This window comes from Fukomys damarensis, unplaced genomic scaffold (genome assembly GCF_012274545.1).
Source record: "Fukomys damarensis isolate Sample0158 unplaced genomic scaffold, DMR_v1.0_HiC HiC_scaffold_13, whole genome shotgun sequence".
NCBI lineage: Eukaryota > Metazoa > Chordata > Mammalia > Rodentia > Bathyergidae > Fukomys > Fukomys damarensis.
Window position 1 is genome coordinate 13,685,249 of NW_022900925.1, and position 625 is coordinate 13,685,873.

Sequence of the window (625 nt, forward strand, 5' to 3'; positions counted from 1 at the left end):
GATCTTGTACCTTTACATGCCAGGTCTTGGTTCTCATTTTTTTTCCCCTTGTCCCCACCCTCCCTTCACCCCCTCCTCCCCTCCCTACCTTCAAACATTTTAATTCCATTTTTACATTTTCTCATATTTTTTCCCTTTCCCTTATTCCCATTCTCCTACCCTTCCCACTGCCCCTACACCTTTAGCCCTTTTCTTCCTATTTCACATTGCTAATTTTAAAAGGGAGGAAGATAATCATAACCTTTAAAAAGGATTATACATGTATTTTCTTATTCACATAGTTTTTGCTGTGTTAACATTATTGTTGCTGTTGTTTTTGTTGTCCTTTTTTTCAGCTTTAATTGAGTTTATCGGTACATTTTAGGGATACAGTACAGTTACATTTATTGTTGGGATCTTGTACCCCTACATGACAGCTCTTGAGTCTCATTTTTTCCCCTTACCTCTGCCCTCCCTTCACCCCCTCCTCCCCTCCCCATCTAATTATTGTTGGTTGTTTTTGTTGTCCTTTTTTTCAGCTTTAATTGAGTTTATCGGTACATTTTAGGGATACAGTACAGTTACATTTATTGTTGGGATCTTGTACCCCTACATGACAGCTCTTGAGTCTCATTTTTTCCCCCCT